This window comes from Xyrauchen texanus, chromosome 45 (genome assembly GCF_025860055.1).
Source record: "Xyrauchen texanus isolate HMW12.3.18 chromosome 45, RBS_HiC_50CHRs, whole genome shotgun sequence".
Taxonomy (NCBI): domain Eukaryota; kingdom Metazoa; phylum Chordata; class Actinopteri; order Cypriniformes; family Catostomidae; genus Xyrauchen; species Xyrauchen texanus.
In genome coordinates this window covers 25,510,524-25,537,771 of record NC_068320.1, presented here as the reverse complement: position 1 = coordinate 25,537,771, position 27,248 = coordinate 25,510,524, and the positions used below count along the sequence as shown (strand labels likewise).

Sequence of the window (27,248 nt, the reverse complement as noted above, 5' to 3'; positions counted from 1 at the left end):
TCTTTTGAATCTACAGCATGAAACAAATAGCGCTACAAGAGTAGCATGGTTCCCAAACTAATGACTCTAATGAGCCGGTTCTTTTGAATCTACAGCAGGAAACAAATAGCGCTACAAGAGTAGCATGGTTCCCAAACTAATGACTCTAATGAGCCGGTTCTTTTGAATCTACAGCATGAAACAAATAGCGCTACAAGAGTAGCACGCTTCCCAAATGAATGACTCTAATGAGCCAGTTCTTTTGAATCTACAGCATGAAACAAATAGCGCTACAAGAGTAGCATGGTTCCCAAACTAATGACTCTAATGAGCCGGTTCTTTTGAATCTACAGCAGGAAGCAAATAGCGCTACAAGAGTAGCACGGTTCCCAAATGAATGACTCTAATGAGCCGGTTCTTTTGAATCTACAGCATGAAACAAATAGCGCTACAAGAGTAGCACGGTTCCCAAATGAATGACTCTAATGAGCCGGTTCTTTTGAATCTACAGCATGAAACAAATAGCGCTACAAGAGTAGCACGGTTCCCAAATGAATGACTCTAATGAGCCGGTTCTTTTGAATCTACAGCATGAAGCAAATAGCGCTACAAGAGTAGCACGGTTCCCAAATGAATGACTCTAATGAGCCGGTTCTTTTGAATCTACAGCATGAAACAAATAGCGCTACAAGAGTAGCACGGTTCCCAAATGAATGACTCTAATGAGCCAGTTCTTTTGAATCTACAGCATGAAACACACAGCGCAACAAGTATAGTCAAATTCCAGGACTTATATGAGCCACTTATTTATAGTGAATCAAATACATACCAGACTATCAGTGTAGTCTGAACAAGTAACTTTTATGAGCATCTCTTTTCACTGAATCACACTTAATCAGTTGGCGCAGTTCCTGCGTTAATCATACTGATGAAGTAATAACTTGTGTCCAACTCATAATAAAAAAGAACTGTAAACTTGATATGTAATGTTGTACATATAAGGCTTGTGAGACATAAGGCAGTGCATTGGTTGATTATATGATAATATAGTTAAAGATAATCATTTTGAGTTGCTGTACTAGTTCGAGTTGCTTATAAAAGAAGTAAAACAGTGGTTTCATGCACCACTGAAAGCAATGAGCAACATGCAAACTCGTATTTCCCATACAGCTTTAGCATGTCAATAGGTGAGCTCATCTCATTCAAAGTATCGGGTAACTGCAAGGTGTTTCCAAAAGGCGCACAACAGTGGTAGGTGTAGGTGATGCCAGGACTGTTTATATGCACTCATCAAAGGTTTTTGTCTCTGTGTTAATGGAATTTATGATTCTGTGTTCCTGTCCCTTTCTAAAGGGCAGTTCAAAATGACCCTCAACAGATTTAGGCCTGACCTTCAGAGCCAATAAATGAGATGGAGGGCATTATCAACACTTAGGTCCCTTTGCTAATGAAACATTTCATTTCCATCTGCGTCCCAGCATAGTTTTTACAATTTATGACCGACCTGCCTCGTGAAAAAGATGGAGGATTGGCAAAACCATCCTCTGTCTGTGTGACCCCCTGTGGGCTAATGTGCAATGGAGTGAATTCATGAGAGATCTGTGGGGGATCTTCTAAAACATCCATTTGTGATATCACTATCTTAGTACTCCAAAAGCAGGGTTGGGCAAAGTTTAAAGGAATAGTTCAAAATCATTTACTCATGTTCCAAATTTTCTTTCTTCTGTGGAACACAAAAGCTGGATGCTTTGAAGGATATCCAGGCCACTCTTTTCAATTTATTGTGAATGAGGACAGGGCCTGCCAAGCTCAAAAATATACCTGATACCTATTTCATGCAGCAAATATGTGCCAGATATTTTTGAATAATTGACAGTAAAATTTTGTCAGAGTCATGTGACAAGATGTCGACCACAGCAGAATTTGTCTTTGGGAGAACGCCAACAAAACTACATCTGTTAAGAAACCTAATAAAATGTTTATATTGAATCCTGTTTGAGTCAAAATATTAGAGTCTCTATTTTCATCCAATATGCCATTATAAAAAATTTAGCCATTTATTGTTAAACGCCACACTGTTAAGTTAACTGGTCCTGCTCGACACGCTCACAGCGGGATTCGAACCGGGGTCTCCGCATGAGAGACAGGTGCGCTAACGAGGAGGCTAAAAGCCTCTAGCATTACTAGCTAGTGCACCTCTTTAGAACAGGGGAGTGAGGTTTACACACCGCACAGCTACTTACCAGCTGGCTACTATTACACTCACCCCCCTAAACCTCACTCTCATCTGGGTCACGGCACCACTTTTACTGGTCCTGCTCAGCTCGCTCCAAACAGGACTCGAACTGGCGTTTCCAGCATGGGAGGTTGGCGCGCTAACTAGGAGGCTAAGCCTCTAGCATCAGTCACCAGTGTGCCTCTTGAGAACAGGGGAGTGAGGTTTAAACACTGCAAAGCTACTGTAGCTACCAGCTAGCTCCCGTTACACTAAACACAATGTACACATTTGTTCCTAAGAAAACCTATATTAATCCTATGGGTTCATCCAAAAGCTGATACATTTTGCTTTCAGATGCTTTATATGGAGTTAGGATGAAAATAAGGTGTATTTCAAACTGTTCTGAGACCAGTGCAGACAGACAGCACACTGGAGGTTAAGTCATGCACTAAATAGGGAGCAAGGGAGCATCCTATAGCTCTCTATAACTGTTCTGAGACCAGTGCAGACAGACAGCACACTGGAGGTTAAGTCATGCACTAAATAGGGAGCAAGGGAGCATCCTATAACTCTCTATAACTGTTCTGAGACCAGTGCAGACAGACAGCACACTGGAGGTTAAGTCATTCACTACATAGGGAGCAAGGGAGCATCCTATAACTCTCTATAACTGTTCTGAGACCAGTGCAGAATGACAGCACACTGGAGGTTAAGTCATTCACTACATAGCAAGCAAGGGAGCATCCTATAGCTCTCTATGCAGTTAAGTGCGTTCACTCCTAAAATCTGATCAAAAGTTCAGTTTCAGGCTGCAGATGATGTTTGGATCACTCAACATGTTTGACACACATTATCAGTACATAGATTCACAATTTATAATGTATCATTTAAATTTTACATTAAAATATAATACGCTGAATCGGCAGTGATTGGATGATGCTGGCCATTACTTCAGACTACAAAAATCAGACTTTCTATAGCTTGGTTTTATTTAAAATTGCTCAACTTGGTCCCGCTGTCCACATATGTGGACATCAATAATTAGGAAAACTATTTGCTCTAGAATATACAGTATATATTTTTTTATTTTATTAGGTGCTACTAGTTACAAATCAAAAAGGGATATTAAAAATACACAGAGAGTTGGATAGGTATTGAACAGGTGTGCTTATAAAATAACTTTTATTAACTTTTTTTCAAAACTTTGTTTACAGCTCCGAGGCTCAAAAAGCAGCCAGGGGTTTATCGTCCTTTCCTGGAAACTCTTCTAAATTCTTTTGGAGACGATCCAACACAGCACTGAGAACAAATTCAGCTTTTTTCTGGTCTGATTACTCGTCCCTACCAAGTGTGCCGCACAAGCCCTCAAAAGTGAAGCCAAAACGTCTCGATCACCCCCGGTGACTGGACCTAGTATAGATCATAAACCCCGCCTCCCCATGTTATTCTACAGGACGTGAGACCAACTAAACAATTAAATTACACTTCACATATCTTTTTTCCAAAGATTGTTTCTGTCATTTACTGTCGTTTCTATCACGTTCATGTCATTTCAAGTGTTTGTTTTCAAAATAAGTTTGTTTTTAGTTATTTGATGCTATAAAAACGGTGCTGTGACATCATGATTGACAGGTTCTCTGACCGAAGTAGTCACTGAAGCACCAACGGACTTTTTTTCGGGATCTTCGGAAGACTGCGGAGATTGGAGCTTTAAATTTAATATCTACATTTTTATAATTAATTATTTCACACAAGTCAAAAGTGCAGGGGCGTGTGCTTGCGGTTGATTCAGCGAGAGTGAGGGCGGGGCCTTGATTTCGCGGCTTTACTTCCTGCTCACTACTGCGCAGGTCTGGTCCCGAAATCGCAACTGCGCAGCTTCAGTTCTCACCCATGGAAAAGAACGAAGGGGCGTCGTCCATCTTTTTTTACAGTCTATGGTCCCTACTGTGAGGAAGTTGCAACATCCAAAAGAGACAGTTTGGTGCTGCTCCGATTCTTAAAGGGTAACTAAACCCTAAACCAACTTTTTTTAGTTAATGATCTGTAAGCATGGGGCTTTATTAGTACTGGTCATTGATTCAAGTAATTTTTTTGACATTTGTGTATAAAGTGTTTTAATTCTACAATATATGGTGTAAAAACGTCTGAGTGCTGCCCTCTTCAGGTTGAACGGTGGCTACTGCAGTTGAATTTTCCTATTGGCTGTTGCGGTACTCGTGACGTAGCGGTGACAGCTGACGTAAGCAGGTTCCAGCTCACCACGCCAGATTCATGTACATGTCGTCTTGCGGCCGTGTGAGGAATAATAATAACATAGAGTCTGACAGCAGCTGTCAATTAATCCGTCACTACGAGTCTCAGGTGCCCCCCGCACTCGGTTCGTTCCCTCTATCCCCGCCGGTGTCTGCCCACTTTTCCAGCATTTTCAAATATTTCTAGTGGGTGGAGTCAGACTCTGAGCAGGTGTTTAGTTACCCTTTAAAAACACACATATCTACAGACAAAAGGAAATCTGTGCTCTGGACATTTTTTAACAAGTATGCTCAGAGTTCATAAATGAGTTTGTGAAATCCTGTCATGAAAACATATGAATAGGAATAATGACTATGTATAGACCTGTTGTAGAATAACAATTATAAAACAGACATGTTTTGAGGGCATTATGACCCATATTAACCCACCTGCATACCACATATCAGTTCAGCATTAACACGTTAAGATACAACGTTGCTTGATAGTTTGGCTAATGAACTATATTACTTGGCCAAAGAAGCGTTGCTGTTATTGCTATGGTTGGTATGGCAATTTTAAGGGGGCCGTGTTGGGTCACGACTTGATGTCCAATGTATAATCTGTGTCCTGATGTAAAACCAATTGAAAACCTCTGGAATAGATGTTATATATGCCTCATATATGCTCTATGGGTATTGTTTTAATGGCGATTCTGATGGGGTTGTACATTGCATGTGGTAAGATTGGAACAGATTTCAATGCAATTGTTAAGAACTCATTTCAAGTATACCAGCCATCTGTTTTGCATCACATCTAATGAATAAGTTCAATTAGCAACCAGTCAAAGCCATCTAGAGACAATAGCAGAGGCCGAGAGCCATCACAATGACTGCTTACCTGTTAGAATGGCTTTGATTTATGGACACTCTTTTTCTTCTTGCCTAAACAAAGTGTTAATAGCACACTGGGTGGTAATAAATGGCCTGCAGTTAATTATATATGACAGTGAGAGTTCTCTCATCAGGGAGAATCATATCATGAAGCACCACTCTGTTAGTCCCAGAGAGAGAGAGAAGAGAAAATGGATGTTTTTAGGAAAGAAATTGGTGACTTTTGACGAATTTTGGTGGTGACCGCGAAAATAGAATATATAACGTAACAAATATAATGGGGTAATTTATCTAATTATATACTTCTGTGAACACTGAATTGAACACTGATGAATTGAGTCTGTAAATCAGATCTTTGAACTGATTCATTGTAATGAACTGCCTGAACCAGGGCTGGACTGGTAATCTGGCATAGCGGGCATTTTCCCGGTGGGCCGACGCAATTTTGGGCCGATCAGGGGTGGACTGGCTATCGGAAGAATCGAGAGGGGCGTTGGGTTGGCCGCGAAACGGCCCGAATCTAAAATGAGCCGCCGCTTTATGCAGAACAGACCACAGAATGGTGCCGCGATATGCAGAAAAGGACAGCGCACACCCTCCCCCCATTCTACAACTTTTGGGCCAGTTGCCGTGTAAAATCCCGGGCCGATTTCTCTTCCCAGTCCAGCCCTGGCCTTAACAAACTGATTCACTCTTTTTGGCGGCATGGTTTAAAAAGTTACAGGCTTGTAAAGTCACTAGAACCCAGATTTTTGCTTTTTTTAAAGGAGGGGCAGGTCAAAAAGTATTTTTGGAAATCAACATTACGCCACTCAATTGAGCTTAACTTGTATTGAACCCGGAATATTCCTTTTAGAACAGCAGCAGTTCAGCGAGCATCTCACAGAAGTATTTTGGTAAAGAGCAAATTAACGACACTGGAGTCGCACAGCTTCTGTACCGCATCTGTGTTATGTGTATGGCTGGAACTTTTAAACGAAGTTATCGCAATTTTTTGGAGTCGAATATGAAGTGAGAGAGCAGCACTTCAGTTCACGTCTGACTGAGGAGAGGAAAAATTACACAGATCACAGTCCAGATGCACTCTAAACTTTCCAAACAGCTTCCGGTGATGTAGATCGCAAAGTATTATAGATGCAAAGAGCGAATTATAATGCAAAAATACAAAATAAGTAAATACAGAAGCACTCTCGGTGTGGAATAAGTGGAGCCGGAGCTCTTTAAAGGAAACGCCCCGGCGTTACATCTTTAATGCAGTTATATTTAATGCGCTACAGCTTTATTAAAGTTCAAATAATACAGAAGCAGATCATGTAAATAACTACAAACTCAGAAACTGGCATTTCTCGGTGTGGTCAGCGCCTCGTCTATGAGTTGCACGAAGTGTCCCGATCTAAGGGGGAGAGATTGAAACTGCACCCGGCTGATGCACACTCTACATTTACATTTATGCATTTGGCAAATGCTTTTATCCAAAGTGACTTACAGTGCCCTTATTACAGGGACAATCCCCCCGGAGCAACCTGGAGTTAAGTGCCTTGCTCAAGGACACAATGGTGGTGGCTGTGGGGATCGAACCAGCAACCTTCTGATTATCAGTTATGTGCTTTAGCCCACTAAGCAACCACCACTTCAGAACTCCGTCACGGGGACGCTCATCCCTCGAGTGCTCTCGCTTAAAGCAGCTAGATTATAACATGATTGCTCGTGACTTATTGAATCATAATATAGGTCACTGTGCATTTCTTATCGTGAAGAAAACTGGCAATACGCAGCTTTATTAATAAGAGAGAGTTTTTTTTTTTCGTTAAGGTTGGATTGAAGTGAACAGAAAGGCGAGAAAGTCTTCGCCCCATTATACACTGAGCCAAAATACGTTTTTGATTTGTTTTTGTTTTGGCTCTTTATTCCCTCTTTATAATAAGCACGTTTAATAAAACCATTTAAGTAGGGGCACAAGCTGAACAATTGGTTAAGAGCTAATGATTAATCGTTGCAATAATCGCAAATAGTCGAATAATCGTTAAATGAGTCGATTATCAAAATAATTGTTCGTTTCAGCCCGAGATGTGTGTTATTACATGGGTGTCACTTTGTTTTAAAAAGTGGTGGGGGCATATCTGTTTGTATTTTGCGTTGGAATTGAACTGGAAAGAAGCGTGAGTTGCGGGCATCTGGATGCACGAGATGACAACGCCACCCGCTGTCACTCAACGCCACTGATAAAATCCGCAACGAGCACTCGTCATAACATTAAAAATAACAAACATATGACAAAATAAAAACTGAAGATGCTTATTCTGCTTTAGACACTTAACTGAAGAAAGCAATTTCGAAAAGTGGTGGGGACATGTCCCGCCCGTCCTACTCGTAAATGACGCCTACATGTGATTAGATTTCTATCTTTGTCATTTGTGACCCTCTTCTGTAAAGACGTAAAAGTGAAACATCCTTAAGAGCCAGACGAAACAGGCTTGAGGTCAATCGAAATAATAAGTGTGCAGACAAAACTTTCTGGTGTTACTGTAAGTAGATTGGAGGATCTTTGACCTCCTTTTGTAGCCTTTTCGTAGATATTTACTGGAGAGTAATATCTTGTAGCTTGCTAAAGCATGGCAGAGGAGAGGACAACTCTATCCGACTGCTTTAATCGTGTGCTCAGAGCTACAGGACACAGAGAAGAAAGAAAAGATAAGAATATTTTATCTGCTTCTTCCTGTCCCCATGCAACTTTAATAGCCCTTCCTTATGGAGAATGTTAGTGAATTATTCACGCGCAAGGACGCGAGTGTGTCGCAAGAGGAGAGAGAGAGTGTTTATTTGTGGTTTGATGGAGCTGCCTAATCTCCATTCAATTGACCATTGACGTCACCCCTCGACTTTTCCAAGGCCGCCCCCATGCCCACTGACACCCTACAACTCCTCTCCAGTAATCCTGAAGTGGCAGAGAGAAACCGAGAGGGAAAATGAGACATAATTGTTTCATTTTGTGTCCTGTGAACACTGCTGCTCACCACCTGATTGTCATTACTGGAAAGCAGGCAAAGAGAGACAGAGATGCGGCCTAGACAGCCATCAATCCTCACATTTAATCAATGCACTATCCTTTCCGATCAGATGGGAAAAGTCTCTTATTTGCCACTGGAATTAGATCTTGGGCTGCTCTGACTAGTCGTCAACTAGTTTTAATTAGAGCTTGCTTCCACATGGGTCAGAGGGTTGTTTGAGGTAATGAAAGTTAGGTACAGATGTGGTTAATAGGTGAAGTGCATTAACTTTGTGTATGTAATTAGCGGCATGCTACTTGTGTTGAATAGGCATGTTTTTAAAGGTCTTGGGGGCCTGGGTAGCTCAATGAGTAAAGACGCTGACTACCACTCCTGGAGTCGTGAGTTCGAATCCTAGGGCGTGCTGAGTGACTCCAGCCAGGTCTCTTAAGCAACCAAATTGGCCCGGTTGCTAGGGAGGGTAGAGTCACATGGGGTAACCTCCTCGTGGTCGCTATAATGTGGTTTGCTCTTGGTGGGGCACGTGGAGATGGCGTGAAGCCTCCACACGTGCTATGTCTCTGCGGTAATGTGCTCAACAAGCCACGATTAAAAGGCCATTGAAACAGTGTTGGGGAGTAAGAGTGATGCACTGCCTACCCATACTGTGCACTAACACTATGCACTCGGCCATCACATCGGCATGCGATGTGATTGCTGCTAGATTTAGAGCATTAGCCCAGCTCAGTTCGACACTTATATCTCAAGCAATGTACATATTCACACAGCGTGGGGTGATGGTAAAGCATTCAACTAACAAAGGTATTGTCTTCACAAAAGTTTCGCTAGTTGCCACATTCACCATTGATTACAATAGTTTTGTCACAACAACTTCGCAGCCAGTTAACTTTGCTCCTTCTGCTACGCAAGGCAAGTCGTGAGCGCTAAGTGCATGAAGTTGCCCAAAGTAAGATGTGCCTCTATCATCATTCTTGTGTCTGTATTCTGAACATTAACAATCATTTTTACACCCATCTTTGCAGTAGCATCAGTGTCATCACAAATTACAATAACAGAGTGTAATCGGCGCATATTATCTAGCATGTTAGCACATTAGCATCATGAATTCAAAATGTAAACAAGACAGATTAAACATTTTCTACAGCATACAGTATATTACTTTAAATCATCATCGAGTGGTTAAAACATCTTTTAATGATGTAGAGCAAATTCTACTCATAGGTTGAGACACAAAGTCATTGATAACACATTTTTAAGAGTATTTAAGAGATCAAAATCATCACTACAGGGGAAATTGGTGCAAAATAGAAATTAAAATGGAGGTTTATTCAATTTAATGAATTATTTGTGGTTTAGAGCGTGCATACAAAATGCTCTGATGTACTTTCAGCTGTGTATAAATTGCTAATGCGAGATGAAGTCTATTGATGGATTAGTAATACACACTGGCAGTGCCTGCGTGCATTTCATTCTTTAATTACCCACCACTGGAGTCTAAAGGGAATCTATAACATCAAATAAAAGATGCCCAGCTCTTTGAGGAGGTTTGCGACCCTTCTTCTTGCTAATGTGATTTTCATGTCTTTTATCAATAATGTCAATAATAAAGTGCCTGAAACTCAGAAACAGGGGGAAAGAGTCACATTAGTAGTCACATTAGTTCATGCTACTGTGACTGACAACCTCTACTAAGAGAGAGAGAGAGAGAGAGAGAGAGAGAGAGAGAGATTCAGCACTGTCGGTTACATAAACGGTTGTCCCTGTCACTGACACTAAGAGAGAGAAAGAGAGAGGTCTTGTCTTCTGGAGGGGGAAATAGGGGAAGAAAGAAAGCTGAGAATATAAAAAGCTATGAACATTTCCATCATTATCAACCAGAGAAAAGATTCAGTTCATTTAACTCATGATGTCACACTATATGGGTAAACTGTCTGAAACAGTGAAGCAATTATGAAACACAAAACAGTGTTTGTGTGTGAGTGTGTGTGTGTGTGTGTGTGTGTGTGTGTGTGTGTGTGTGTGTGTGTGTGTTTGTTTGAGTGTGTGTGTATGTGTGTGAGTGTGTGTGCGTGTTTTTGTGATTTACGAGGACAATTTTGTAAGTTACAAATTAGTAATTACAAGGGTATTATGCTATAAATGTGATTTATGAGGACATTTCTAGTGTCCCCATAATTTAAATCGCTTAAAAATCATATTAAACAATGTTTTATTGAAAATGTAAAAATGCAGAAAGTTTTTTGTGAGGGTTAGGTTTAGGGGTAGGGTTAGGTTTAGGGTATAGAATCTATAGTTTGTGTGTGAGTGTGTGTGTTTGTTTGTTTGTGTAAGCGTCTTTGTTTGTGTGAGTGTGTGTGTGTGTGTGTGTGTGTGTGTGTGTGTGTGTGTGTGTGTGTGTGAATGCGTGTGAGTGTGAGTGTGAGTGTGTGTGTGTGTGTGTGTGTGTGTGTGTGTGTGTGTGTATGGGCAGATTTAAGTGGTTTATGAGGACTTTTGTTTTAGGTTACAAACTGGTAATTAAAAGGTTATTATGCTATAAATGTTGTTTATGAGGACATTTCTAGTGTTCCCATAATTCAAATCTCTTAAAAAACACACTAAACTATGTTTTATTGAAAATGCAGAATGTTTTTTGTGAGGTTTAGGGGACAGAATCTATATTTTGTACGGTACAAAAATCATTGTGTCTGTGTGTGTATATGTGTGTGTGCGTATGTGTGTGTTTGAGTATGCGTGTGTGGGAGTGTATGTGTGTGCGTGCGTGCCCGTGTGTGTGTGTGCTTGCGTGCCCGCGCGCACGTGTGTGTGTGCGTGCGTGCGTGCGTGTAAGTGTGTGTATGTGTGTGTGCGTGCGTGCGTGCGTGCGTGCGTGTGTGTGTTTGAGTATGCGTGTGTGGGAGTGTATGTGTGTGCGTGCGTGTGTGTGCGTGCGTGCGTGCGTGCGTGTATAAAGTAAAAAACTGTATTTTTGTGCGGAATGCAACTTTTGTGATTTTCACACAATAAATATTGAAATGGTTTGTGTTTATTTCACTATTTGTTTAGATTATGCAATAGTTTGTATTTTTATAATTGTCATAGTTTAATATTGAAAGTCGAGGTCTGGCACAAGGGTAAAACAGTAAAATCTCTACAAAAAAAAAGGCACTTGAAAAGTACCAAAAAGAATCAACAATGAAGACCTGATAAAAAGTTTCCAATTCAGTGTTAATGTGGCCTTTATAATATAAAAAGAAGAAAATCAACCCTGGGGACATTAAAGTGCCCAAAGCTGAAGAAATACCCAAATACAGTAGGGATCCGAGCCGACAGATTTCAAACCCAGCTGGTGTGAAGTCTATCATGAGCCATAAAGCAAAAATGAGACCTCATTCTAGGCCGACATCATCTACAAATCTGTCAATGAAAGAGCTGTTGTTTACCAGAGTGTCTCTCGTGGACACAGCGAAAAGCTTCCAGCACTTTTCATCAAGTCATTTTCAGCCAGGCACCAGATTTCACACTCATCTGCTTCATCCCAATGGACTTTACTGCATGCCATTAAAATACTTCTACACGAGTCAAAACTCCAGAGTGCACAATTCCTAAAGGACATCACATTTAAACAACACAGATTAAAATCATTGTTACTAAAGATGCTCTTCAGCATTTGTGTGTGTGTGTGTGTGTGTGTGCATTACTTTTGTTGTCAAATCTGCTTCAGGCCCAAATTAACATTCTGTCATCATTTAACCACCCTTATGTTGTTGCAAACCTGTATGATATTATGTCTTCCATGGAACATAAAAGGAGACGTTTTGAAGAATGTTTGCACCGCTCCTTTCCATACAATAAAAGCATATAGTGACCAGGGGCTTTTCAGCTCCAAATAGGACCATGAAAGTAATCTCTATGATTTGAGTGAAATATTCCAAGTCTTCGAAAGACATAGGATAGCTTTGTGTGAGGAACGAACTGAAATTGAATGAGATTTGAGAGTTACGGCAGAAGGGAATGTTATCAGTCAATGGGTTATTGACAAATAAGGTTGTACGAGGTGCTAAACATTACGTCATCTTTGAGTTCATGTTGTTTTTACACATTTTTGAATTTTTTTTAGAGCATTATACAACAACAACGAATCATTTAATGAGTAAAAATGTCATGTTGTGTAACCATGAAGTACAAGGTATTAAATACTTTCCTTGCACATTGAGTACATGAGTGTACGCAGCTTAATCATTCATTTCAAAAAAGTTTTCAAACTGTTTCAAGGTGAAAAATATTTTTTTTTACAAATATCATGAATTTTTCAGTCAATAATATCAAAAAGTTTGAACCAAATGTGCCTTTTCATACAAATGTCTAAATGTTGATACGTAATGATCTGACAAAATAATGATTTGTTTTGTGGGTCTAAAGAGGTCTTCTCTGTTTCATTATTTTTGTCACATTACAACAAAATTACTACCTACATGTTGGTTACTAAACCGCAAGTAATTAATTAAGATGACTTTGATTTGGTGGATAAAAGTTTTTCTCAAAAGTCTCAAAAGTCCACACAATGTGCTACAATGTGCTAAAACGTGCTAATACTGTGGAGGGTGTGGTAAGGGACTGTCACAAAAGTCCACACAATGTGCTAAAATGTAATAATACTGTGTCGTGTGGTAAGGGACTGTCTCAAAAGTACACAGTAGGTGCTAAAATGTGCTAATACTGTGGAGGGTGTGGTAAGGGACTGTCACAAAAGTCCATAGTGTGTGCTAAAATGTGCTAATACTGTGGAGAATGGGGTAAGGGACCGTCTCAAAAGTCCACACAATGTGCTAAAATATGCTAATACAGTGGAGGGTGTGGTAAGGGACCGTCTCAAAAGTCCACACAATGTGCTAAAATGTGCTAATACTGTGGGGTGTGGTAAGGGAATGTCTCAAAATTCCACACAATGTGCTAAAACGTGCTAATACTGTGGAGGGTGTGGTAAGGGACAGTCTCAAAAGTCCACACAATGTGCTAAAATGTGCTAATACTGTGGAGGGTGTGGTAAGGGACAGTCTCAAAAGTCCACACAATGTGCTAAAACATGCTAATACCATGGAGAGTTTGGTAAAGGACTGTCTCAAAAGTCCACAGTATGTGCTAAATTGTGCTAATACTGTGGAGAATGTGGTAAGGGACCGTCTGAAAAGTCCACACAATGTGCTAAAACTATTAATTTTATTTTATATAAATGTTCAATAAGATCAAACTATGTATGAATACAATCACTGAGTTATAAAGACAAGTACAGGTGAAGGACAAAATAAACAAATAAAATCGATAAAAAAATACTTTAAAAAAAGGTATAAACAAATCAAAATGTATACATGAATAAGATAAAGTGAACAAATAATCATAAAATAAAAAATGTATATATTTTTTATCTAAAAAATGTATTTGGGTCAGGAGAGTTCTCATTTTAGCATTTAAGAAAGGATATAATTTTTTTTATTAATAACGCGTATTAACTCAGTAGACAACCTTCTATATGATTAAATGATGAGAGAAATTTCATTTGCGGAAGAACTATTCCTTTAAGAAATGATTAATTTGTCCAAAGCGACTCATGGCTTATCCCATGTGAGACTCAAACCTACAACCAGTTAACAGGCCACTATCCAGTATACTACACTACCCTTTCATTTAGAGATAAAAGCTATAGTTGTCGTTGTCACAAATTCATGCTAATACCACAAAGAGGCAGTTCAAATGTAATGCTATGTAGCTGTGTTTACATTGCCTGTGAGAGTGTTTGTGTGTGGCTTCTTCTAATGAGATCTCTCCAGCTCGCCAGGGTCCATTATCACACTCTTAATTCTTCTCATGGAGGAAATCAGTGGTGGAATCATGAAGTAGCACCCATGGCCCCTCGCCCACTCTTCCTCTCTCATCCTCGCATTGTTTCCACACCAACAAAGCATTTGAGAGCAGGCTCTCTGTTCTTCAACCTGAACCCATGTGTCGTGCTCTTACCGCAGGCTGTGTCTGAGAAAGAGGCCCCTGGAGGGTGCCGAGATGCTTTCATCTAACACTAGGGTTAAAAAAAACGACTGCATAACAGCACTGTTTGTTAGCAACAGTTTTTTCTGGGCGATTTTATAACCCATGGTATATATCATCTGTTTTTGCACTGATGTCATACTTAACATCCACTTGTTAGGAATAATCTTCCAAATAAAGTTTCATATAAAAGAAAAATATGTAGATAAAAGAAGGCTTCCATTTCTTAAGTAATAAATTCAATGGAGTAGCCAATAATAGGCACTACCACACTTCACAAAACAATATAATATCCAGTATAAATTACTGAACATTCATAAACATTCATGTTGTTTCTTGATGCAAGTGTACTTTGACATTTTTCACTTAAAGGGATAGTTCACCCAAAAATTTTAAATCAAGACATTGTTGACTCACCCCTGTGTTGTTATAACCCTTTATGACGTTCTTTCTTTTTCTTAACACGAAGAGGGAAATTGTGTAAAAATATTGTGCTCAGTGATGTCACAATGACAGTTTATGGTAAACACCTCTTCAAGCTTCAAAAGGACACAAAAGTATAATTCAGAAGTCTACTAAATTATCCCATGAGACTCATGATTGTTATGAAAGCATACGATAAGATTTGGTGAGAAACAAACCAAAATCTAATGTCTTATTTAGTTTAAATATTTACTGACCGTTGATCTACTGTGCACGTTCACACAGCCTCCTCACGACATTGGAGCGTTCAAGCGAAAACTCGTTTTGATTATCTAAAAACAGGTCCTCCACAGGTAACACAACACAGATGCACACAAAACAGAGAACAGAACTTATTAAACATGTCGGAAGAGTTTGTAGATGAAGAACTGATGCATTTCTATGCCCAACCTTATTTTTTTGAACGGAGTACTCAGAAATCAAACAGAAACTTAGAGGAGGCTACAGTCACACATTGTCCTAAAATGACGGCAAACGACACGTGATAAAAGGTATATTTTCTATGGTAATCAGAGTTATTGTCCTAACCAGCTGTGACGAGCAACGGTATATCGATCGCTTGTTTTCTATTTTCGGCATCGCACGGGTAACTCTGTCCACTATTCACTTCCATTGTAAGTGCCTCACTATAACCTTGTTTTTTGCTTTTTTAAGGAACAGATGAGTCTAACGGAATTTCCAAATTCCCGCTAAAATCTACTATATAATAATCATGGATTGATTTTGACTTGCAAAGGCCTTGGGGCCAATTATCTCCAAGGGCCCCCCTCCACCCTATATTTGCTGTGCGGGTGGTGGGTGGAGGGGGGAGTTCGTTGTTCATGCCCAAAAGGGCTTTCAAGTGGAGGGGATCACCAAACTAGATTGCACAGCCTTAAAGACCAGGGCAACCCCGGGCTGTCAAGGGCCCCTGGGCACTGGCCCCATTGGCATGGTTGGTAATCCGTCCATGATAATAATATATTTTTTACAATTATAAAAAAAAATTGTAATATAATAAAAGATTATGTGCATATACCTACGCCTATGTCAGAGTTTAAAAAAATAATAATGATAAATAAATAAATAAATGGAGAGTATTAAGTAGCAAATCTAGTCACACACATGCACTGAGGCATGCACAGATGGAAACAGCCATTGAATACATTTAGGAAGGTGCAGATGTTTATAAGCCACATGATATTCAGCATGCAAGTAAAGCAGTCTGGCAGAATTAACTTAAAAGCACTGGTTCAATAAGTGAAGAAAAACTAAATAACTTTATGAAAATGCCAACTTCATTACACAAGCCATTATACAGCAGTGCCAGGTGAGTGATTTATGCTGTGGTACATTACGTGGTCTAAATAAGCCATGGAGGAGCGTGGTTCAATCTGACCTTTCCATAAACACAGAGACTAACGATAACGGTCTCGCTGACTTAACCCAACATCATGTGCATCTGTTGGTTAATTACATTTGAATCTAATTGTTGTCTCTCTGGAGTAATGATGCGCAAAGTCAATTCATAATTCACAGGCTGTTCCCGCTGAAATGCAACGCATTATCCAGTTCGTTTTGCCTTGAAATGAAGACTGAGATCCAGAGCGAATTTAAACACATTTACACGCGTCAATTTAGCTGTCAGCATGAATCTGGTATGATTGTACATTTGTTCTCTTCTGTCTGGAAGGTGTAAATCTGCTATATACTGTAGATGGCTGCATCAGAAAAACAAGTAACCTCAAATTGTTTATGTAATTGACTCGTGCTTTCACAAGCACAATGGTTGGTTTTAACACAATTATGACTAATATTCTACTGATTAATTCATAATATTCAGTAAAAAAAAAAAAAAAAACAGAGACTCCCTTTGCAATAAGCCACAGGACATGTTGCTGGTCACTTGGATTCAAATTCTGTGGTGTTGTGAAGTTCACATGACAAGCAAAATCAGTGTAAGAATGTCAGCGAGCATGTTTACATGCACACCAATACGCTGATTACTCCCAAAAATCAACTTATTTTAAAAATCTGACCTAGAAAACTGTTTACATGAGATTTGACGTCTAACCGTGAAAAGTCATGCGCTCAACACGTGCGCACATTTGGTAAGCCGGTGAGAACAACCTGAACAAATGCATTGCTTTTGAAGTCTGTGCTATGCTGTTTCTGGGAAAAGTTCAATCAGAATGCACAATGAATGCAGTAGAATCCGGACAACTGTGGTTGTGGGGATGGGGGCGTGGTCATGTATCTGTCTGCGGGAGAGGGAGAGTGGTAAGGCCCCTCACCTGGGCTGTCACTATCTCTAACACCTGTGTCTTGTTATAGTGATGTCTGAGGGCGACCTAAAAAGGCTGACGGATGTGGCAGTACGGAGAGAGAAACATGAGAGACATTGTTCCTGCATCTGTGACAGTTATGACTCGTTTGTGTGTTTACGTGGCTATTAAGAGCCCTTTTTGTTTAAATTTTGTGAGTGATGCGGAACAATAATAAAATACTCACGTTGACAGTTCGCTGCCTCCTGAGTCCTCCATTGCTCAATTTACGAACTTGTTACAGTGGTCTACATTGCAGATTATTTTAGCCAATAACAGCCCACTTAGACAGGAAGATCCCATGTAAAGCCCCCAACTACAGTTTATGTAGGGGTAGGTTTATATAAGAAAACTAAATGTTCTCCCCAATTTGGAATGCCCAATTCCCAATGCACTGTAAGTCCTCGTGGTGGCAGAGTGACTCGAATCAATCCGGGTGACAGAGGACGAATCTCAGTTGCCTCCGCGTCTGAGACCGTCAACCTGCTCATCTAATCACGTGGCTTGTTGAGTGTGTTACCGTGGAGACATATTCTTCGCGGCATCTACACACAACTCACCACGCGCCCCACCGAGAGCAAGAACCACACGTGGAGGTATCCCCATTTGACTCTACCCTCCCTAGCAACCGGGCCAATCTGGTTGCTTAGGAGAATGTCCAGGGGTGGTAGTCATCATCTTTAAGGTTTATCTAAGGTTGATGATTTCACAAAAATAGATTGGCATGGAAAATGTAAGTGAAACAATTCCATGGCAACTGTTACAAATGGTTGCACTGAAAACACTGAAAAACAGTATAAAATGTTTGTAGACTTTTTGATAAAAATATATGCCAAAATGGATGAGAACTGAATATTATATCACAGACATAACTCATAAAACAAAGAGAAAAATACAGTTCTGCTAGTGGAAATCTAGCTACTAAGATCCTTGAACAAAAATGACCACCTTTCCTAGATTTGATGCCACTAACCTGGCAAACTCTTCTTCAAACACACTCATATTGTCAACATCGTACTTTGAAAAAAATTATGTGCCCATACTCTTAAATAAGCGTAAAGCTAGCCAGTTTATCAAATGTAAAACGCAGCATTATATTTTTGTGAGAGCCCCTACCATCCACCAACACCAAATGGAGGAACTTCTCAGTTCTCAGAAATCTCATGTGGCGAGACCTCACCTGCAGGGTTTCCCAGATAAATCGGCTCCCCACTGAATTGCGCCTGAAGTGTGCCACAGCCGTTAGAGGAATGGAAATCAGGGGAATAAAAGCCTGTGGGCTTCCTCTCGCTGTGCTAAGCATGCTAATGACGTAGCGATTACCTGAACAACACTTCTGACAGGGAACTCAGCCAGTCCTATCTTGGATGCACTGCACGGCAAACACTTAAATGGTAGAGAATGTCTACTATTATAAGACCTGATTCTATATTGTCATTGTAGCAAGTCATTTTGCATTTAGATATTTGGTGGCTAATTGACTGACAATAGCTGAACCTTTTTGCTGCAGCTTGCAGATGCTTACCGTCAATCAGCGTATTATTTAAAGAAAATTTGATATTACCATGCTTCAAAATGGCTTATAAAGTGCCAGTCAAAGAATAAGGCCATGAGGTACTATGAATAATTATGAGACACCAATGACATAAGAGTCCTATAGCTAGTAAACAGTCCATTAATTAACCATAAAGTTGCACATACATATCTGTTAACGTGCTTAAAAATGCTCCATATCTTTTAGACAAGCAAACATGCATTCCTGCATTATTTTTTGCAAGTAAAGCAGCAACCACCCAGCAACACACACCCAAGACGACTTTTCTAATCCTCTTTAGTGCATTTGCTTCCCAATATCAAAGTCTGTCTGCTTACATTGTGTTATGAAATAAGATCTAGGCTTACGACATATGACATGCATCATTTACTGTGACTGGGTCATTCTGCACAGCACGTCTGCATCAATCAGTCAAATTCTGGCCAGCTAATTAGTGTTGCATAAACAGCAGAGCCTCTCATTAACATTGTGTTGTTGATTGGCACAGGATGCCCATGAGCTGTTACAATGACAACTGAAATGAGAGTTTGGCGAGAGGTGCTATTCAGATTACGTGGAAGTAAATTAGATGAAAGATATTGTAGTCAAGAGGATGCTTGAACTTATACTAGTGTACAGAAATGTACAGGCCACTGTATATAACCCCTTGTGGGATATGCCCCGCCCATTCCAGCAGTCAAACTTCTAGATGCAATGTTCTCGTTTAGGCAAGTCTAGATTGCAACAGGTTGTCACTGTTGAACTTCAGCTGTTTACATCCATAAATAATGACTGCGAACAAGCCCCTTGCTTCCCATCATTTCTTGTGACAAGCAGTGCAAAATGTCAGAGTTAGTTTCAGCATCATATCTGGCCAGAGAAAATTATCTTCCTGCTGGGCAGAGAGACGTAGATTAAGCCTGTTAGGGCAGCAAAATTCAGCCTTAAAACATCCTGCCTTGAGATTGGTGTAGGCTAACATGCACACTATCCGTGTCATGACGCATTTTAAACAAATGTTGGTCTGGGGTCGACCGCTGTTATGAAGACCCAATCTTCTTTTTAGATTAATGGGGGTTGTGTTCGATACAGCAAGAAAGCACAAGCAACTTGCAGAACACATACTAAGAGATCAGTCCCCCTAGAGCACTTTATATAACACTGAAACATTTGGCAAACACTTTAAAGCAAAACAAACTTACAGTGCATTCAAATTAGACATTTTATCAGGTCATGGGACTCAAACCCATACTCTTGCCGTTGCTGTGTAGTTACACTAACACAACAACAGGAGTTAAGTTCTTTACTCTAGGGCACAATACATATAGCGAAAAGATTGCTACTTGCATGAGTTGAACCTACAACCTCTTGGTTCACAGTTTAGATTGTTAACCACCACAATAGAACAGCTCAGGAATATGCCCCACTTCCTGGCCCCCAAAATGACAAAGACAGAGCTGGGAGCCACATCAATGACCCAAACGATCTTGTCAGTTTTTGCGAATATGGTTTGTTCTCCAGTGTAGGATTGAACCACCTACATTGTGGTTTCCTGCCCAGATTGTTAATAACCACACTACAACAGCTCCAAGGTATTCCCCACACTTCCTGGCCCCCAAAATGACAGAGACAGAGCTGGGAGCCACACCAATGACCCCAACAATCTCGTCAGTCTTTACAAATATGGGTTGGTCTTCAGTATAGGATTGAATCAACAACATTGTGGTTCCCTGCCCAGATTGTTAACCACCACACTACAACAGCTCTAAAGTATGCCCCACACTTATTGGTCCCCAAAATGACAGAAACATAGCTGGGAGTCACAACAATTACCCCAACGATTTTACAAGTCTTTGGTAATATGCACTGGTCTCCAGTGTAGGTGTGAACCTCAAGGTAGACCCCAAAGCAAGCCTGCTTTCCTTAAAATACCTTAAAATGTTAGCGACCAAATATGTACTGGTCTCTAGTGTAGGATTAAACCAACTATAAACTAGCAAATATTGTTTACCACCACACAAATACAGCTCCAAGGAATGCTCCACACTTGTCCCCCTGTCCCCCAAAATTACAGAGACAGAGCTGGAAGCCACACCAATGACCCCAATGCCTTTGTAAGCCTTTGGAAATGAGCGCTAATCACAGTGTAGGTGTGTTCAGAAAAGCTTTAGGGTATACCTCACTCCCTGACCCTAGAAGGTCTAGGTGGACCCTAAAGCCATCCTGCTTACCTTAAAAACCCTCAAAATACTGGCTACCAAATATGGGCTGGTCACCAATGTAGGTTTGAACTTACAACCATTTGGTTCTCAGCACAGACAGTTTACCACTACACTACACAGCAACCATCATTTACAAAAGCTGCAGTATACACCACATGTCCAGACCCCCATTTGGCCATTAACTCATTAAATAACCTCAAGATGTTGGCAACCATGATGGAGGCCGAGCTCGCTGCCGCTCCAATGACCCCAAAGATTTTTTCAGGCTTAACAAGTATGGCCCGTCTCCATTGTAGCTTAAACCTACAACCTTGTGGTTCCCAGTACAGATTGTAAATCACTACACTACACAATGACCATCATTCACAAAAGCTATAAGATATGCCCCAATCACAGGTCCCAGCAGATCAACTTCAGTTGACTTAAGGCCATAACTGAGTCTGCTTATCTTAAACAACCTTAAGATGTTGGCTATTTTGACTAGCTTGGCAAATACGGGCGCTAACCTACAACCGTTTGGTTCCAAGGCCAGATTGTTAACCATTACACTACAAAATTAAAAATCATTCAGAGACCAGCAGATCGAGTTAGTCCATTAAGTGAGTCTGCTTACCTTAAACAACCTCAAGATGTTGGCGACCATAATGGAGACAGAACTGGCTGCCGCTCCAATAACCCCAACTATTTTGTCAGGCTTGGCAAATATGGGCTGGTCTCCATTGGCACAGCGTACATCCGAACCATCACGCTCAATGAGAGCTTGTACAAAGGTTAGAGACTGCTCAAGGGCGTAAGTGTCCCGTGAGCAGGTGTCCAGGATACGGGCACCCAGTGTCACGTTGGGCAACAGCTCCGGGTCTTTGTTGATGAGGTCGATGGCAAAAAGCATAGCCTCCAGTCTGTGAATACCCTTCTCCTTTTTTAACTCCCCGCAGGCAACGCCACGCTCTCCACGGGCATGAACAGGGAACAGGCCACCCAGGATTATGTCGCCATCCAGACGGATAGAGTGGGCGTACTCTGGTAACGGTGTCTCTATACGCTGAAGGGAGACTGGCAAACAGTAGCAGAGGAAGAGCAGGAGCTGGGATTGCGTCCGGCTTAAACGTATGGGATCCATATCCAAAGGGACACTCTGGGCACCGTGCGGAAGAATAGGTCCAAAAAATAGATGGTTGAGGACTACTGGGGAAGTAGGTGGTTGGGAACGTCCGTGCCCATCTCAATGTTGAAGTCGACCCCCCTGACCAGTTAGAGTGTGGCCACAGGGATTTCTCATTGGGCGCAAACGTATGGCACGCATGTCAATCATGAAGATGTAAAACTGCTGAAGTCCTTTTCAGTATAAAACTCCAAAACTCTCACATCTTCAAAAGACTCTAAAAAAATGAAAGAAAACAGTGTATGAGTGGCTGCACAATGAGAATTCAAACATGACTCATAGACACACACAATATGTATAAGCAACAAAGCAAACTCATCAAAGAACGGGACGTCTTGACGGGAAGGAAATTACATCACATTCATTTGGAGCTTGGTGGGGTCTTTCAGTTCCGTCTCATTGAATCAAAATATCAAGACCGTCTTTCCTCACATTTGCATATGCAACCAAAAACATTTCACAGTGAGAGGAAATGTGCCTATTTGTGGACAATGGAGCTGTCAGATTGATTTTTACACTTTAGCTTTGTGGATTGGAGTAGCTGAGAGGGAAATCAAGGTGAGTTAAAGCAATCTTCACAACAACCTTTAAAGAAAGGTTGCTATTTTACCTAAATTATTCCTTGAGTAACCTGTAGGATTCAAATATTAACATGCCCACTAATGCTTTGCATGTTTGCTCATGTGACTCATAAATTGCAAATTTTTCTGGAAATATCAAGCACTTGAAACATTTCATACAGTCTAGCCAGAGAGAAAGATACTCGTAACCCCCCCCCCCCCCCCACCCCCACCCCCCCCAACCCATCTTTACTCTTAAATAGAGGGGCTGCGCAGTTACTCACAGTTGCGCTTCCAAGATACACATGCTGCGCAATCTGCTTCCTCCACGGGCCAAGAGCTCCACCACGCACAGGAATGAAAGCGAATAAAAGGAAGTCCAGTACACACTACTGAGTGTGATTCTGCTCCCCTGGTGCATCACACATGCCACTGAAATTTCCACACGTATTCCAGACACTATGGATCATGTAGGAACATGCAGCTCCTTAATCCTGTATCCTTATTTAAATGATATTCTATTAAATTACTGTCTAAATTATATATTTTATTATATCTATTCTATACTATAGTTTTATAGTCTTTTTACATTCTATTATATTCTATATGTAGACTTGTATAGTCTATTGTACATTCTATATTCTATCTATACTTTTGCATTCTATTCTATACTTTTCTAGTCTATTCAACATTCTATATGTTATCTATTCTGTTGCATTCTATTTTGTTTTATACTTTTCTAATCAATTATAAATTCTATTTTAGACTTTTATAGTATATTGTACATTCTATATTATCTATACTTTTGCATTCTATTCTGTTTTATACTTTTCTAATCAATTATAAATTCTATTTTAGACTTTTTATAGTATATTGTACATTCTATATTATCTATACTTTTGCATTCTATTCTGTTTTTATACTTTTCTAATCAATTATAAATTCTATTTTAGACTTTTATAGTATATTGTACATTCTATATTATCTATACTTTTGCATTCTATTTTGTTTTATACTTTTCTAATCAATTATAAATCCTATTTTAGGCTTTTGTAGTCTATTGTACATTCTATATATACTGTTGCATTCTATTCTATTTTATACTTTTCTAATAATTCTATATTCTATTCCATACTAATATATGTACTGTTGTATTCTCTTGTATAATTCTATAGTACATTCTACATTCTATCTATACTTTTGCATTCTATTCTATACTTTAAAAGTCTGTTTTACATTCTATTCTATTTTATACTTTTAAAGTCTGATCTACGTTCTTTATTCTATCTGTATTGTTGCATTCTATTCTATTCTATTCTACATGTCTATGGTCTACTCTACATTCTATACTGTTTCAGTCCATTATATACTTTTATAGTCTGTTCTACATTCTACTCTATGTTCTATCTATACTGTTTCACTCATCTTTGGGAAAGACTATTGCGCATCGGTTTTGTGCCTCGACACAGTTGTGCATGTTTGAATTTCAATGCATAATGAGCATAAGAGCATGTGTCAACTACATGTTCATATGCATAACTGGATATGTTCGCAGCTACACAGAACACTAATATCTCTCTCGTTTGCATGAGTTAATCGCTATATGAGGGCTCGGGTCTGCCCTCTCTTCGATCGTGATGAAGGAGTTTATTGCCCCGACAGGCGCAGTGTGACCCATTTCTCTTTTTAATTTACACGAGTCGGTATGTGTCAAGGAGAACCATCTTCTTCTAGAGAACCTATTATATTTCCTCCAAGAGAAGCTTTCTCAGGGGAATCCTGCACGCTTTCCAAAAAGTGATAGGGCTTTCTCTCTTTCTGTCTTGCAGTTTTATTGTTGGGAAAAATGAACATGTTGCTCCCAAAGTAATCGCATGCAATTTGGAGTTCTAAGTCTGTTGATGCAACTCATGTCAGAGTGATGCATGATGCATCCTTATAAAATACATAAAAAATCACTATCGATCAATGCATTACCTCTGCACCAGAATTCATTCATGATTTTTAATTCAGAAGACCAAAATCTATAAATGCATAACCCGTCTGTGTGCATGCGTATGCATTTACGCACATTCCTTTGATGCAATGCAATGATTCACACACAGTCATCATCACTATACTGCCTCTTAATACTCGTCAATTTCTTCTGATTTATCACCAAAGCGATTCAGCCCCAATGTTATTGTAAAAGTGCAACTATTACGTTTGAAACACCAAAGTGTTATTATAACGCATAAGTAAACAACCTAATAGGCTCAACGCAATTAAGTCAATGAGAAACAACTGTAACATGGCTTTAGCTCTTCATCAATGAACGTATTGGTTCTGTTAATAATTATAAAACAGTAAATAACAGCATATCGTACAACAGCGTTATATTCTTAATTGGGTTCTTTTAGATCATATATACATTTTCCCACTCAAATGTCTATTAAAATATACAAACACAGAATAACATAAAGATATGCACAGCTCATATTTCACCGTATAGTGTAATACTTTCAGTATAAGTTTGGTGTACTATAATATAATGCAAAAGTGCATGTAAGATCTTACCTCTGTCCGCTCTCTGATTGAGGCTCGTGGTGCTGAAAGGAACAGCGCGCGCTGAAAGCAATACCAAAATCTCTCTCTCTCTCTCTCTCTCTCTCTCTCTCTCTCTCTCTGCAGTCTTAAATCAAGTGTGCTCCCTTTTCAGAAGGAAAATGCACAGGATAATTTGAACAGAATGATTAAGGGATTAAATAAAGGAGTGAGTTGCAATGCAGATATGTAGATTCGACATTGTTTGGGATTTGGGGAGATCGACACTGCAAAATCACTAATGGGATTAATAAATATATTATTTTATCCTTATTATATATACTGTATATGGACTATGATAAAAAATAAATAATAATATATTTAGTGCATGTATATGTATAACCGGTCCTATTTGGCACGCTCTGAGCAGGAATCGAACCGGGCCTCTGGCATGGGACGCGGGCGCTCCAACGAGGAGACTATAGCCTACAGCCCCTAGTGGCAATCGCTAGTATGCCTCTTGAGGCCAGGGGAGTGAGGTCAGGTACCAGCTGGCTCCCGTTACATGGCGGCCAAAAGTTTGGAATAATGTACAGATTTTGCTGTTTCGGGAGGAAATTGGTGATCAACTGATCACAAGTATATTCAGGACATTACTGATGTAAAAAACAGCACCATCACTATGAAAAAAGTCATTTTTGATCCAATCTAGACAGGCCACAATTCCTTCACTGAATTCTACCTGCTCAACACCAGTTTCATGTACAACAGTAAAGAGAAGACTCAGGGGTGCAGCCTTATGGGAAGAATTGCAAAGAAAAAGCCACTTAAATGTTCGAGTGGGCAAAGAAACACAGACATTGGACAACAGATCATTGGAAAAGAGTGTTACGGATCTTAACCTCATTGAGCTTTTGTGGGATCAGCTAGACTGTAAGGGGCGTGAGAAGTGCCCGACAAGACAGTCACATCTATGGCAAGTGCTACAGGAAGTGTGGGGTGAAAGGTCAAGTGCTACAGGAAGTGTGGGATGAAAGGTCAAGTGCTACAGGAAGTGTGAGGTGAAAGGTCAAGTGCTACAGGAAGTGTGGGGTGAAAGGTCAAGTGCTACAGGAAGTGTGGGGTGAAAGGTCAAGTGCTACAGGAAGTGTGGGGTGAAAGGTCAAGTGCTACAGGAAGTGTGGGGTGAAAGGTCAAGTGCTACAGGAAGTGTGGGATGAAAGGTCAAGTGCTACAGGAAGTGTGGGGTGAAAGATCACCTGAGTATCTGGACAAACTGACCGCTAGAATAACAAGGATCTGCAAAACTGTCATTGCTGCACGTGGACGATTTTTTGATCAGAACTTTTTGAAGAAGTTCTCAACATTATTTTCAAATTGTAATAGTAATTTTTCATGTTATTAATGTCCTGACGATACATTGTGATCAGTTGAATGCCACTTTGGTGAATTAAAGTACCAATTTCTTTCCATAAGAGCAAAATCTGTACATTATTCCAAACTTTTGGTCGCCAGCGTATATTTGTATTTTGGCTATTAAATATGATGTTTTGTGAGATTCATCCTTAAAATTATTTTAATGTACTTTTACTGTAATGCAAAAGAAATAATATATATATATATATATATATATATATATATATATACCTGCAGCTCTTGCCTGGTTGCCCTCTATAGTTCAGCAGGGTTGAGCCTGGTCAGTACCTGGATGGGAGACCTCCTGTGGAAAACCAAGGTTGCTGCTGGAAGTGGTATTAGGGAGGCCAGCAGGGGGTGCTCACCCTATGGTCTGTGTGGGTACTAATGCCCCAGGATAGTGATAGTGATAGTGATGGGGACGGGGATGAGATGTTAAACTGAGGTCCTGACTCTCTATGGTCATTAAAAATCACATCTTGTAAAGAGTAGGGGTGTAACCCTGGTGTCCTGGCCAAAGTCCCCCATTGGCCTGCATCTATCATGGCCTCCTAATAATCTCCATCCCTGAATTGGCTACATCACTTTACTCTCTCCTCTCCACCAATAGCTGGTGTGTGATGGAAGTTCTGGTGCCCTATGGCTGCCGTCGCATCATCCAGGTGGATGCTGCACACTGGTGGTGGTTGAGGAG

General features: G+C 40.2%; 1 pseudogene; it reads right to left on the bottom strand.

The window, feature by feature from the left end:
• The window catches only part of LOC127637646 (metabotropic glutamate receptor 8-like), a 249,579-nt pseudogene extending 224,339 nt beyond the window's left edge, over positions 1 to 25,240 (bottom strand).
• Positions 25,241 to 27,248: the final 2,008 nt, after the last annotated feature.